At 32.3% G+C, this 16,471-nt stretch overlaps 1 protein-coding gene across 2 annotated transcripts in view; it reads right to left on the bottom strand.

The window, feature by feature from the left end:
- The window catches only part of LOC145287850 (coiled-coil domain-containing protein 39-like), a 2,493,216-nt gene that overhangs the window by 1,729,401 nt on the left and 747,344 nt on the right, over positions 1-16,471 (bottom strand). The window lies entirely within an intron of this gene.

The raw sequence follows: 16,471 nt of genomic DNA, 5'->3' as shown, positions 1-16,471 counted from the left end.
TTGTATATTTAGTAACCTTATTGATTTGTGTTTCGTATGTATGTTTTGGATATTTCTGAGTATTTTTTTGTTTCAATTATTTTGCTTGTTTATGAGAAAAAAATATATTTTTAACACATTTAAACTTGGATATGTTTTTTTTTAACAAAACTTCCAAATCTCTAGAGTTTACAGAATGGTTTTTGTAGTTTGTGAAGTTTACATCTTTTTGATAATCTGTCCCAAACATGGAAAGTTTTTGGAAACAACTATTCAAGGAAATTTCGTTTGATGGTAAACACATAAATGAAGAAAGGAAAGTTATTTGCAGTTGTAGTAAACAACGAGTTCTTGCTGTAAATGTCTTATAAGGGGGGGGGCAAAGATTGTAGCTCAATCAAGTAACTTTAATGGAAATAATAATAGAGTAGAGAAAGACTAGAAACATCGTTTGTATGAGAAAGGGTCAGTAGAGATCCGGTGCTAGGGTTAAAAAGCTATCAATGCTAATAATTATTGAGGAAAACTATTTGCAAAAGGAAAGTTCACAAATAAGAGAATATTAACCTGAATAAACTTAAATAAAATTTGAAAATCATATTTGGTCTATCTTTAGAATTCTTCTTAATATCGGTGCTTGCAGCAAATTATACAATGAATGTAAATTAAAATGAATTCAATACATTTATGGCAGCATAGGTAAACTACGTGTATAAAGATTCATACCAAACATGGTTCGTAAGCAGAAAGATTTGAACACTATCATTCTGTAAATACTTTAGTCACCAACAAAGAAAGTGGTTCATGAATATGTATGCACCACTGTCTCAGTTGCTGATAATAAATCTATCTGAAGGAAATCCCTGAAAATAAAATATCAAAATGATGGAATGTGCCTACCGTAAGAAAACTTGTAATCTCAGCGAATAGGATGTAAAAGTTTTCATAAGTACAATTTTTAATGACTCATTGTAAGCTGAGACAAGACGCATTAATTCAAAATCAGACATTTATCTCCATGATAAGTTAAGCAAACTTGGAGAAGGAAGGTCAGACGTCTACCATGTGTATATTATCCTGTTATAATATAAAACGTTAATACTTTTAAATCATTAAGAAAACTTTATTTATACTTGTAATATCTGCAATAAATTTTACTATCTTATACAACAAGAATTTAAGTCAAACATGAGACTGCATGCCTCTGCATAAAACCAAAAGACCAAAGGGCCAAAGTCTTATCTGATTCTTACCTCCCCACATTGTATTAAATATATCCAAAGTTATGTCATGGAAACGTTAATATCTTAAAAAATATTTATCTGATTAGGCTGAAATTTTCCTCATGATTATTGTTATCAAAGAAAATCAGATCCATAGGTTAAATCTGGATGAATCGGAAGTTGAAATTCTAACAATATGGACTAAGCAATGAATTACTAAAATAAATAAAATCAAAGTGATCACCAAAAGTGTGGCTTTCACTTTTTCTGTAACCTTGACAAAGATCTAGATATCCCAAAATGAAATTAATTCTAAGTTAGATCATGGCTGATATTCTGACCAAGTTTACTGAAATTGGACATGCAATGTTGATCCTAAGCTGTGCACAAACAGTGATTATCTCAACCAAAAAAAAAAAAATCAACAAAAAACAAACAAACCAAAACACATAATAATATTGCCAGGAATTGAATAAAAACTCAAAATTCTTCCGTTTCCAACACATGATATTATATTAACTTTTTTATTCCTATTTTTACATTTCACATAAATTCAATTTTTTATGTGAAAACCAAGCATTGATTAATGGAAGGAGTGTAAATAAAACAATGTTAATTCAAATAAATGTTGGTAACTCTATTGTCTTTCACCCCTTGATGCCCATCCAGTACTTCTCAGATATCCATTACGATCATTGCGCACTCTTGCTACCAGCTCTGAATGTTTTATTAACATTTCTATTCTTATTTTTTTATTTTTCATATTACATATAAAAAGTAAAATGATTTATTTCCTTTTCATGAATATCAAGTATGAATGCAGACAACAGAATAATGTTTCAATCAATTTGATCAAAATGAAATATACTTATCACGATCATATATATTGTTATAAGGATTTACCTTCAAAACCCTAAAAAGAGTTTATGAACAAATGGACGGAAACTATAACTTTATTATATAGAAGATTGTACTGTCTCAATAAATTTAAAGTGATCTTGTATATTAATTTGATCATGGTACAACCTAAATTGGTTTTAAGTACGGTCATATTTCTTAACCAAACTATAATATCCAATCCTCATGATTTGTTTCTTTTTGTGCACATAAGATGGTGGTCAAATCCTCCAGGATTCCATTCTTTGTATTTGGTTTAAACATAGTAAATTTGTCAAGTTTTTGAAATATGAGATTGAAACCAACTATTTAACAAAAACCCTTCTCAGTCACTCATTGCCATGACTAATAATACACTAACTGAAAGCTTTTCGTTCAAACTCCTCGGTTTAACATTCACAGGCAACATGAATTGGAACAAATAACTTGAAGACATTGCCAAGGTTGCTGCAAAGAAGTTTGGCTCTCTCTATTATGCTAGAAAATTAGTCACACCTGAGAGTATCCCTTATCTCTACACCTTCACCCATGCATGGAGTATTGCTGCCACATCCAAGCTGGTGCATTTTCCACTAGTTTCTCACTCTTAGACAGAGTCCAAAAAAGAGTGTCCAAGTCAACAGGTCTTGCACTATCAGCCAAACTCCAATCTCTATTCCATTACTGAAATGTGTGCGTCTCTGTGCCTGTTGTACACATGTTTTAATAGAATGTACTCCGATGAACTCACAGCACTTGTATACACTGTACATATTTCTAGATGATAGAAAACTTTCTACTCCTATATTTTTTTTTTAACTGCTAGACTTTGGAATTCCATCGTGGGTCTCTGCTTCATGATGCTACTGACATGCTGTTCAAATGTAATGTAAACAAACATCTCACTGCACAACTCCCTAAATAGTATCCATGTAGTTCTTGGTTCCAAATAATTGCCTCTTACATCCAAGTTGCATTGTGTCTTGTTTGGGGTGAAAAAAAAAACAGTAAAAAAAAAAAAATCACTGGAAACAAGGTATGAAGCCACTTGCTATAAGGAGCTAAAAATACTACTTCAAAGTCAAAAAGTAACCAACGATAAGTGTTAGACATAAAGACTCCAATCAGAAAATAGCAATTTTTACCCCTTTGTCAGAAATATCGCTCATGAAATTTGAGGACTAAAGGACAAAGTAAAGAAAAGTGAGTCACTGGGCTGAGGAAAGTCAACCCAAGGTCGACTTTCTATGCTCCTTAAATGGCTAGCACATCAAGGTATGAAACTTCATCAGCCAATATATTTTTATTACTTGAGACATAAAATCCAAGTTTCTTAATTTTCTTGAAAAATGCTTTTCTTTGTTTCTATATACAAATAAGTCACCAAAGCCAAAGATGACAAAAGTTAGGATTATCAGTTGGATGATGAAAAATACTATGAGACGATTGAAATTGATGAAATGAAAGAAAAAATTGATTACTTAAAGGATGGCTCAACTAGCATTCCTTGACATTGGACTTGAAGATGAGCATTTTGTAGTTTGCATGGAACAAATCTGAAGAAACGTGTCCCACAGATAGAAAGTTCTTGGAAAGAAACTTTTTTTATAGGAATTCCATTTGGTGTTTAAATGTAGTAGATATACTAGAGGTTTGTGGTCAGTATATAGAGTGAATAGTATATCTATATACAACTAATGTAAAAGCAGAATATTCACTCTAGTGAATATTCTGCTTTTACATTAGTTGTAAGCTGAAGAGGTGATATTCAGACTGGCTCACCCCATCCCACTCTTAAAGGAGAAATACCTGCTGAGAAATCATAACTGGAATGTGTTTTTTTATTCCTTACTTGAAATACTGTTATAAACATTATACGGTGTTGCTTTCAACAACAACAACAGCATATTTTTAAAAGTTACTGTTCATGTGCATTAATTGGATGCAAATCTAAATTCTGTCAATCTTCACACTCTTTAAAATCACAATACTATTTTTAATTTTGAAATTTTTTTTAATATTTGATTTACTGAATAAGTAGAGAAAATTTTATTCCCATTCCATAATTCTCTGATTATTGCTGATTAAAAAAAGAATATGCATTTACAAAGAAGCATCCTTTAATGTCCCTCCAGTTATAACATTCATTGGGATCAGGTATAACGCCATATCATTGACACCAGTTGTAAGAAAAATCTTGACCAACAAAATATGAAGCTACAAAATCTTATAAGAATACAAGAAGACCATTTATTCTTCTCATGATTGCAAACAATACTTGTAAATAGTAAAAAAAACAAAAAAACATCGAGAAACAGCAAAGTTACATAAACACACAATTGGATAATCACTTCAATGTGTAGCAAATGGTTTTCCTTCTCAACTTCTTTGTTTTTGTGGCATTCTGCTTTTTATAGAACTTACCAAATGGCACAAGACAACCTTCTTTTGCTTACAAACCTTTGTTCTTTTATACACTAACAAGTATATTTATGCATGCATACTCAACAAACAACATGAAGATATCAAATGTGCAGGGTTTTTTTCTGTTTTGCTTTGATTTGCTGATGACAATGTGCTAGGAGAGAATATGGGAACAACAAGCAATTAAGAACAATTGATAAGAAATTCAATTGCACCTAACAATATTGCTAATTACATAATTGCAGTACACTGTTTAGAGTTTCACATTCTTTCAGCTTCTAATAGTATCTATAACGTGTTCATATTCCTGTTGATTATTTTATGAATAAAGGGTGGCCGAGTGGTTAGAGGAAGAACGTTCTACTTATTAAGGAACACGTTTGATCCAAGAGACTGCTAATCCATTGTTTCAGTCTTTAAATGTAGGTAATTGGATACTAGTTCAATGACTAGGGTTAAATTGTGAAAAAGGATCAATAGCATCAGCTATCTACAGATAGGAACCTTGAGCTTTCATATACGCAGAGAGTTTGAGTTATGTTTATGTTCCTATTAACGGCCTCTCTTTTCAATTCTTATTAGTAATTTTTAAATACTTCAATCGTCTATTTCTCATCAAAATTTTGTTTTAATATCATAAAAAAATGATTGTTTGGTATCTTTTAATAATTCTGTTGCTTTAAAAAACTAAATAAAATATTGTACTCTCACTCAACACTTGATTAATAGTTTTGATGAATATTAATTACTAACGTAAATTTTATTAAAATGCAGATATTTTAATAGAAATTGAATGTAACACACAATAAAAGAGATTCTGAATGAAAATTAAAGGCATATATCTTATACTTGTGGAACATTCACCCAGGTTAGCTTGAGGAGGCTTCCTCTTTGGCATGCCCCCACGTTTCAAACCATGTCCTAAGGTCTCAAACCAGGTCCTAAGCAAAGAAGGCTGCATATTCAGCCATTTATGCCCCCCCCCCATCAATGTCTTACTATTTCTTAGTCAGAGAGCGTTGTATTATCAATAAACAAGTTTCTTTGAAATCATTTTAAGACAAGGACTTCAAATTCTACTTTGGTTATTATTGAATAGCTATAGTGCAAAAACCTTTACTTTCACACAAATAAGATGCGAAGTTGCTTCACAGAAGTCAATTATATTACACAGCCCACAAACTACATTATAGGTCAGCAGAAGTACTTCCACATTGTCAAGCTCAGTCATACTAGCTTTTTGTGGGAATCAGAGGCAACAGTCTTGCTGTGTTGGAAACTATGGTGAAAACACAGTGATAAAATTAAAGCCTCTACCATTCCCACTGTTTAACAGTCCCTAGTCATGTCAAAACAAGTTCACATTTATAAAGATCTATACAAAGCTCAAGCGACTTCTTCTTTTTTTCCTTGACTTATATTACAGGGATCTTAGCTGTAAATTACTATTATGGGAATCTTAGATGTAGCCTACTATTACAGATATCTAAACTGTATAATACTATTATGAGCTTCTTAGCTGTAGACTACTTTCACATGCATCTTACCTTAAGACTACTATTCCATACATCTTAGCTGTAGACTACAGTTACGGGCATCTGAGCTGTAGAATACAGTTACGGGCATCTGAGCTGTAGACTACAGTTACGGGCATCTGAGCCGTAGACTACAGTTACGGGCATCTGAGCCGTAGACTACAGTTACGGGCATCTGAGCCGTAGACTACAGTTACGGGCATCTGAGCCGTAGACTACAGTTACGGGCATCTGAGCCGTAGACTACAGTTACGGGCATCTGAGCCGTAGACTACAGTTACGGGCATCTGAGCCGTAGACTACAGTTACGGGCATCTGAGCTGTAGACTACAGTTACGGGCATCTGAGTTGTAAAATATTATTATGTACATCTTAGCTGTAGACTCTTACAGGCATCTGAATTGTACACTACTGTTAAGGACATCTTAGCTCTAGACCACTCTTACAGACATCTTAGCTGTAGGCTACTATTACGGACATCTTAGCTGTAGACTACTATTACGGACATCTTAGCTGTAGACTACTATTACGGACATCTTAGCTGTAGACTACTATTACGGGCATCTTAGCTGTAGACTACTATTACGGACATCTTAGCTGTAGACTACTATTACGGACATCTTAGCTGTAGACTACTATTACGGACATCTTAGCTGTAGATTACTATTACAGACATCTTAGCTGTAGATTACTATTACGGACATCTTAGCTGTAGATTACTATTACGGACATCTTAGCTGTAGATTACTATTACGGACATCTTAGCTGTAGATTACTATTACGGACATCTTAGCTGTAGACTACTATTACGGACATCTTAGCTCTAGACTACTATTATGGACATCTTAGCTCTAGACTACTCTTATGGACACCCTAGCTCTTGACTACTCTTACGTACACCCTAGCTCTAGACTACTCTTATGGACACCCTAGCTCTAGACTACTGCTATGGGCACCCTAGCTGTAGACTACTCTTACGAACATCTTAGCTGTATACTACTCTTACTGACATCTTAGCTGTAGACTACTATTACGGAGATCTTAGCTTTAGAAAATTCTTACGGACATCTTAGCTGTAGACTACTCTCATGGATATCTTAGCTGTAGACTACTGTTATAGTCATTTGAACCGTAGACTACAGTTACAGGCATCTGATCTGTAGACTACAGTTACGGACAATTGTACACTACTATTACTGACAACTGACCTGGCGACTTCTATTATGGACATCTGAGCTGGCGACTTCTATTACGGACATCTGAGCTGGCGACTTCTATTACGGACATCTGAGCTGGCGACTTCTATTACGGACATCTGAGCTGGCGACTTCTATTACGGACATATTAGCTGGCGACTTCTATTATGGACATATGAGCTGGCGACTTCTATTACGGACATATGATCTGGCGACTTCTATTACGGACATATGAGCTGGCGACTTCTATTATGGACATATGAGCTGGCGACTTCTATTACGGACATCTGAGCTGGCGACTTCTATTACGGACATCTGAGCTGACGACTTCTATTACGGACATCTGAGCTGACGACTTCTATTACGGACATCTGAGCTGACGACTTCTATAATGGATATCTGAGCTGTCGACTACTATTATGGGCATCTTAGCTGTCGACTACTATTATAGACATATTAATTGTTTACTATTATTATTGACATCTTAAATGTAGATTACTACTAAGGACATCTTAATTGTAGATTACTATTATGGACATCTTAATTGTAGACTACTATTAAGAACATCTTAGCTGTAGACTACGTTTACGGACATCTTAGCTGTAGACTACGTTTATGGACATCTTAGCTGTAGGCTACGTTTACGGACATCTTAGCTGTAGGCTACGTTTACAGACATCTCAGCTGTAGGCTACGTTTACGGACATCTCAGCTGTAGGCTACGTTTACGGACATCTTAGCTGTAGGCTACGTTTACGGACATCTTAGCTGTAGGCTACTTTTACAGACATCTTAGCTATAGACTACTTCTACGGACATCTAAGCTGTAGACTATTATTACAGACATCTTATCTGTAGACTATTATTACAGACATCTTATCTGTAGACTACTATTACGGACATCTTAACTGTAGACTACTATTACGGACATCTCAGCTTTAGACTACTGTTATGGACATCTTAGTTACTATTAAGGACGTCTGAGCTGTACACTACTATTAAGGACATCTTAGCTTCACACTACTATTACATTTGTTTTAACACGACTACTCTCGTCTTTATAGCTTTTCAACTTTTTTAGTTAAAAAAATAAGAGACTTTACTTTTGGAACGACTCTCATACTTGAATATCAATAAAGATACTTATGTGTATAACCAAAATATACATTTCTATAAACAGACCTACATGTATACCCAGAATACTTATTCACTTTTAGACAGACTACTTAAAACAATAATAATACACATTTTTCATGATGTGATGATTGTAAATAAATACCACGTGATGCTTACATCAATTATATTTATGGAGCAGATGAGGTTCTATAGTCAGATCTAAGACAATCAATCTAGGTGAATGAAACTGATATAAAACATGTGGCTAACATGATAACTGATCATCTTGCATTGGTTTATCACGGAATTATTATCATTGTGACTCAGACAGTGATATTCTCAGTGTGTAAGCGTTTATCAATATAATTCAATGATGTACAAATGTTTCTCTGTGATCTTATCTGTCACCCAAATATTCTACAAGTCCTATGGTAATGGGGAAATGCTAAAATGTGCAGATATAAGCTGTTGGAGGCTCAAAGACAATTCTGCATACTAAAAGTATGATATTTGTCTGCCACCTGTGTTGCAACCAATGCAGATCTGCAGTTGGCTTAAAAAGTCACCATTGAAGAAAGTGATATCCATTAAAACGTATGCTGAGATGGCAATCATTTATGAAGATGTTAAGAATCATCTTCATCATTTGTGTAAACACAGATAAACAAATTTTATTACAAATCGGTTTATATTTTGTAGAAGAAACGTTCTTCCTGAATTGCATGTCAATATATTTTGTGTGTGTAAAAAACGTTATTTTTCTGATAAAGGCAATTTCGATAGTTTTGACAATATTCAATTCAGAAAATACTTTTTAATTCAAAGTTGCAATTGAATCTGCTTTTGTTTTTTTTGTTTTTTTTTTATCATTTTATTTATCTTTTTAATGCGAAATTTACCTTCACATTCAAAAACTTGAAAAATCACTTTTAAATTGGCAACCCAGTGTCTACCGACTTTTTTGTTGCTTATTTTCTATAAAAGTCCAATGCTACATGCAGGAAATTACATTATGTGAACAATATTTTCTTTTATTGATCACATGAATCTGAACCGAACAGGAAGCTTCCAGTAAAGTTTAATTGAATATTGATCAGTATACATAATATATATTTTTTTACTTAGCAATCATGGTTTCAATAACGCTAAGATCGGTATTTTTTTAGAAATCATTCAGTTTTATTTCAACCAAAAGTAAAACATGATTAGTATTATGACCAAGGAAGAGGCTGGCTAGATTGGCAATAGAATCTTGTGGCAATCTTATAATAACACGATTGCTAGACAGGAATTTAAATGGAATGTCATACAGACCGGGTTACTACTGCAGACTGACAAATATTTTAATAAACAATATCTGTCATTTACACGTTGGTTGGATGGCAAATGAAAATAGACAAAAAGATCTTAATTAATTGAAGATTAAGAACTGTTACATGCACACGTGTTCTTTCTCTTTATGTCTGTGTTCTGTAATTTTGAAGAAGTTCAATGAAAAGATAAAGCATTAATAAAATAAGATTAGAAATTATTGATTGCTAAGAATTCTAATCACGAACTCAGTTCAGGAAAAGAAAGTCAGCAAAAACACTGTGAGAAATGACCAGATGACACACTATGAGGACATACTTAAACGCATACCCAAAATATACACTTCTTATATATATATATATATATATATATATATATATATATATATATATATATATAATTCAGCTGGTGTAAATATAACATACAATTGCAACTACTCTTCGGATTTTTTCGGATTATGTGATTATACTCATTCTTTTTTCTTTTCTTTTTAAAGTTAATGAGTTCTTATTCTTTTGATGTAAGGACGGAAAATATTAAAAAATTGACATAATAATTATATAATTGTTATGCGCTACGAAACAAGTGCTTTTAAGAATTGAACAGTTTAGTATGCGGAAAGAAATAAACTAAAGAAATAGAAATGTTTCATTCAATGTCAGTAGGCGCAGGTGAAACGTGAACAAATTTCATGTTTTTCTAATGGCTGGAAATACTCGATGCTTCACCAAGGCTATCAAGGGTATTTTTATCATGACGTCATCACTAGATAGGTTGCCTACCATGGCATAAGAGAGGCCCATATATGCTCAAGAGAAGGATAGACCACGCCAGTTTCCCAACCTGTTTTTTTTTACCTCGTGGTACATACAGCACCTCGCCTTCTCAAATGATCACCCATCTAATACTGGCCAGGCTCAACGTTGCTTAGCTTCAGTGAAACTGAAAAATGAACAACATCTTGGAATTTGGAATATAGACTTTTTTGTCATTTATTTGTATAGTTATATTTATCACACATCGAGCTTCATAAATAAAAGGTTTGGTATAAATAAAGCGTGAGACATAATTGAATAAGCATATTTTTCCCCATAACCATTATATATATATATATATATATATATATATACTAGCAAAAGTACCCGTCGTTGACTGGGTTCAAAAACAGCCTACAGAAAATGGACTCTGATTTATGAAAGCATGATAGGTTATGAAAAGGAAGGGTGTTGAATTTGGGGTTATCAAAACCAAAGCAAAATATGATGAAAGTAAAAATAGAATAGATAAACCCCATAATTTATTATACCATACCTGTTCACACCGAAACACTTATCACAATATTCTGTGGATCTATATTAAAAACCTTGTTAAACTTTGTGACATATTTCCATTCTATGGAGGTCAGGTGCGAACAAACACCTCATAATTTTATTATACCATATTTCTTCAAACTGAAACATAATTATCAAAGTATACTTACGCAGATAGATATGAAAAGTCTTTATTAAAGTTTGTGCCTATTTCCATTCTATGGAGGCCAGGCGCGAACGCAGACCCCACAATTTTATTATACCATACCTATTTAAGTAAAAACATACTTATCAAAGTATTCTTATATACATCTATATCAAAAACACTTGTAAACGTTTTTTATTTTAATTTTTAAATTTTTTATTTCCATACTTTGTGAACCAGGCGCGTATGCAGATCCCACAATTTTAATGAACTACCGTTCTGCCAGATCAAACATACCCATTCCTGTGTCTCGATACATCTTCTATCATTATATGCAATCAATTTTTTAAAATAGTCAACCATATAGGAGCCTATTCGTGACCAGACACACAGACATTCAGCTTTATATTATAGATATGAGAGAGAGAGAGAACTTCACTGTTTTTAGCACTCTTCATATATGGAATAGAAAATTCAAACTTTAACGGTGTTAAGACCAAAACTAGTGCAGACATTTTTTTAATAAAGAAATATATTTATTTATTAAAACAATTCAATATTTCAATCCAGGTGTTTTTTACTTTTATTTTTCTTCGTCTTCTTCTTTTTTTTTTTTACACCGCTTGGGCAGTGATAATCCTTGGGACGTCTTCAGATGTTGTTAAAGTCTTTAATGTCCGTACAATGTGAGCGCCGGCCAACGCGTTTGTCATATTATACAGGAATTCATTGCTTTTAAGGACTGTTGATATATGGAATTTGAACATCCAAACTTAACTTAATTTAAGACAAAACAGTACAGACATTTTTTTTTAATTAATATATTCATTTATTAAAACAAATTCAATATTTCGATTTACAAGGTGACCCTCCCCCACCCCCCCAAAAAAACAGAGGACATTCAATTGTTTTTGTGAGCATTTTACAGTCAACGGAGAAAAAAAGGCCAAAGACCCTAGTGTTTTGATGTGATGTTTTGAATATAATAAACTAGTTATGACCAAAGTTTCATTTTATTCGGACAAAACACTAAGAAATGGGGCCTAATTAGAGTTGGGGCCCGTTTTTTGGGGGGGGGTCACCCTGTATAACAAAAACAAGACGTTAACAATATCCGAAGAGGTCCCAAAAATTATCACCACCTTGCAGTGTAAAAAAAATAATAAAAGTAAAAAACACCTGGATTTTCCTGATGGAGAATTTGTTACAATTCGAAATACTGAATTGGTTTTAATAAATAAATATATTTATTTATTAAAAAAAAATGTCTGCACTAATTTTGGTCCTACACCCATAACATTTTGAATTTTCTATTCCATATATGTGTGTGTGTGTGTGTGTGTGTGTGTGTGTGCGTGTGTGTTTATACTCAAAATACGCATCACTACAATAGCTTTGAATTTTTATTCAAGAGTCAAAACGACAACTAATTCTTAAAAGTAGTTAAAAAGAATTGGAAAGAATGGACAATTTGTCCTCTCGTATTTCTTGCCCAGATGTCATCTATGCTTATATGCTTCAAACCTTTTTTAAAAAAATTGTTTGCAGATAAACTTTGAAAGATAAACTTTATAAACATACATATATGTATGCTCAAAATATACATCTCTACCATAGCTGAATATATATAATCATATCCATAAATAAACTTGTCCTTTTAGCTGGAGACAAAGTGTAGCATCTGTTCTGGCACTAAACTTCATCTTGTCTGTCCTTGTTGAGACTGAGGAAATTTTTAAAGTTATCTATTCCCATCCAGAATGCCCCTTTTTGGGAAGGTAGATTGATATATTCTATTCTCAAAATCTTTAAACTTTTCTTCGTCTTTAATCTTAAATTAAACTAAAGACCTTGAATTATTTGTAAATTCTTTAAAATTTTATTTCTTGCTATAAAAAGCGTTAACTTTTAACTGTGTAAAAGGAAATTTTCCATGAATAAAACAAATGAAACTTTCTAAAGGTAAAATTTCAGTCTGTAATAATCAAGTCAAACTAAAGGTGTTTTTGCTTAAAATTCTGTCATCAATCGAAATCGGATTACATTTCAAGCACAGTGACAAATGTTTATCTTCTTAATCATTGAATGCCAATTTGAATCATCTACTCCTTATGTTAATTAACGTCATTTATGTAGTAGCTGTAAAATTAAGACAAACTTATTATAATAGAGAATCTACGTCTGTAATCAAAACCATTTTAGATTTCTTAAAAAAATATGATATACTCTAAATGAAGTTTTACAATACGAAAGAGTTATAATTTTTGTCATATGAATGAATTCTACGTATAAATCGACTTACATTTAATTCAAAAAGGCATTGCATTTAGAATTCACAAAATAAATAAATTGTCAATTATACAATTATTTTTTTTTTAAATACAGTATTTAGAATAACTGTCTTGTCTTATTGATTCCCAATTCAGATTTATCATAAGGAAAAGTTTTATGCAAATGTTATTAAAAAAATTCATGTTTATGTATTCAGAAAATCATTACAGATTTGCATGTGAATAGCGAATATATTTGCTGTGTTTTTAAAAAATTTTTACACGTATCCCAACTACCTAAGGATTATTAATACCAATTGATTGATAGCAAGTTTTCTATAAATGCAAGACCGTTTTTGTCTACCAAACTGTCGAATTCCTTCAGTTCTTTTCAATCTGATTTACTTAGACAAGATTTTATTGTCTATTTATTTTATGTCATAATTAACTGAAGCAGTAAAATCTCTAAACTAGCAATTCTATTTCTCTTTATTATTCTCTATTTATGATCAACTGACAGCTAGAACTCCCTACACCCTCCGAATGGAGAGCCGAGAAATGAATGGCTTCAATAGCACTTTGGCGATTTCTTCTTTTATTTTTTACCCTTACTTAAAATGAGAAAAAAGATGTATAAAGTCACATTTTACATCTGAAAACATGTTTTTTCTAAAGCGTCAATGAGCATGCATTTTTATCTGGCCTATACATATATCCTATCAATTAGCCATTTTTTTGAAAATCGCTATGATGTTAAATTTGAAAACGTATTTCTCATAGAATACATAATTTATTGAATATTGTAAATTAAATTAAAATTGTATAATTCTCTGATTTAAAAAAAAAATAATCTTTTGACGTGGCCATCATATCATAACTATTTGAAGAAATACGAGCCATTATTTTTACATAATTTTTTCCGATATTTTATTTATAGTCAAAGTAACAAAACATATACTACTTGTTAATATAATCATTTTTTTATAAAATTATATCATTATCTTATATTTTCTATTTTATTTTATAGTATTTAAACTATTCAAAAATTTAATTGAAACAGCAACTGTTGAATGTTCACAAGTACTGCTAGTCATAGTTAATATTATTGTGAATAGATTGTTTTAATTCCTCATTCATACTTTTTTTCCTTAAGTTTATTTTGGTCTTATTAATGGCGTATATATCAATCTGTATGCTACTCAGATTTTTATTAATTATGTATGTTTCTATTGACTTTCAAATAGGTGTATGATGCCATTTTCCAAACTAGGATTCCTTTTCAAATATTACTAGATATTACTCAGCAATAATATATTTTAAAAGTACATTGCAGGTGTAAGGTATTTGTAGGAAAATGAACTTCTGGTCAGTTACCTTTACACATAGCTTGGTAATATGACATACAAGATATTAGTGCAGTTAAACTGTCATGTAATAGTTGACGAATTAGTAGTGCTTGGAACCGCTGTGAGGATAGTCCAGCCAGAAGCAACTCTTAGTTAAGAGAAATGAAGGTCTATCAGTTAAATGTATGAAAATCTAGTTTAAATACATTGTTTTAATCTGCTCCTTCATAAAAATACCAGCCTCCAAAGAAATGTTTCAACACAACATCTTGATCCTTAGTCCATGAAAGATGGCTAATAAATAACATAATGAAGATGATATGCAACAAAAACGTCTATTATTTCATACACAACTGCCATGATTAATCTGTTTGTTTTTCTCTTTATTCTTTCGTTTTCTTTTTGTTTAGGAATTTCTCATATCTCTTAAACCTATTGCAATTTCTATCAGCTTTAATCACGAGCCTCGATTTTGTAGTTCCAAACTCCCCAAAGATTGAAAAAAAACCCTTTTCTTTCTTTATTTTCACATGCTGTTTACCATCATAATCGCTCCAATGATGTTATATGCATTGTAATTCAAATTCCTCCATTCTCCCTATTCTCAGAAACCTTTGATCATCATTTTGCTAAAGTTAATTTTTTTTTTCTTTCTTTTGCTTCCAAGCATCATTGACATTACACATTTCTTGATAAAGAATTCTATTCCGATATCCTGGTAAATCATCGAACCATATGAAGATGTTTCTCAAATTCCCCTTTAAAGTTATTCATCTATATATGAATTAAAAAAAGCAAAACATTCTCCCGTGTGCATGTATGTGTTTTGATCTAAAACTAGCACAATTACATTAAACATATATATATATTATATATACATATTACAATTCATAAAAAGGATTATATCTATAAACTTTATATGAGCAAAGAACCCTGCGAATTAAAAATGTGATAATAATATTAGAGATAAACATGGTAACATTATTTCAACATGGTGACATATTATTCCAATATGCTGATATTATTTCAACATTACAAAAGTAATGGTAGAACAAAAATAAATATTTTAATTCATTGTTATTTTTAATAGAAAATACATTAATTTTTTTTTTTTTTTACATGGAGGTCACCACTTATCAAAGCCTGGAAGCCACTCGGGTATAAGGGTTATTGCGTGTACAGTAATCAATGGGATAGTATCATAGTAATCGTTAGTATTGGAGATTTGATAAAGTGTCTTACTTAAGGGGCGGTTTGTCAGGAATTTGTTTATGTTGGACTTGAAGATATCCAAGTTGTAGTCCGGTGGGAAACAGGCAATCGGAAGAGAGTTCCACAGTTGTGCACTTATAAGAAAGAAGCTCTGCTCATGGAATCTATGCTTGGATTTATGCACAGATAAAGAGTGGGGGAAATTAATAACAGTGGTTTCAGCCAGGCAGGTGTTTTTCGTAGAAGATTGGTGAGGGTGACCAGAGATTGGAGCTTAGATGAGCACTTGCCATGAAAATACCGATAAAACAAAGACAGGCTCGCAACGTCCCTCCTGTGGGAGAGAGGCTGCAGGGAAGAGAAAAGGACATCCCCCACTAAACCACGAAGTCTATTTTGTATTCTGTCAAGGCAAGGTAGGCTGTTTTTAGCAGCTCCTGCCAAGATGTGGCAGCAGTACTCCATCCTGGCATGTACTTGGCTTTTATACAGATAGAGAATTGCATCAGTGGTGAGATATCTTCTAGA

The sequence above is a fragment of the Euprymna scolopes genome, chromosome 11 (assembly GCF_053919585.1).
Source record: "Euprymna scolopes isolate OS-2025 chromosome 11, ASM5391958v1, whole genome shotgun sequence".
Lineage (NCBI taxonomy): Eukaryota > Metazoa > Mollusca > Cephalopoda > Sepiida > Sepiolidae > Euprymna > Euprymna scolopes.
Note: the sequence above shows the minus strand (reverse complement) of the source record. Positions and strands in the feature narration are given on the sequence as shown.